Below are 356 nucleotides of genomic sequence, written 5' to 3' on the forward strand. Positions count from 1 at the left end.
GTGTGTGTGTGTGCGCCTTGGTTCTTAGGGGACTGGGGGAGGAGAAAGGACTCGACTGTGCGTGTATGTGACGGGGGGATGGAGGCTGGCGCGCCCGCGTTAGGGGGCTGGGGTCTCTACGCGGGAGGAAAGGGGTCGCTCCTCCCTAGGGGGTGTTTTAGGCAAAAGGAGGGGGGATGCCGGGGGGAAAGTGCGCTGTCTTTCCCGATGTGTGGGTAGAAGAGGAATCAAGTGGGGGTGTCTGGATGGGGGACTGGGGGAGGCCTCGGGAATGTGCTGGGGTCGAGGTGCATGAGTGTCAGGAGGTAGGTTTGCGTGTGTGCCGGGGGGGGGGGGGCGGGGGCGGGGAATCAGGG

This window comes from Lipotes vexillifer, unplaced genomic scaffold (assembly GCF_000442215.2).
Source record: "Lipotes vexillifer unplaced genomic scaffold, Lipotes_vexillifer_v1.1 scaffold578, whole genome shotgun sequence".
Classification (NCBI taxonomy): Eukaryota; Metazoa; Chordata; class Mammalia; order Artiodactyla; family Lipotidae; genus Lipotes; species Lipotes vexillifer.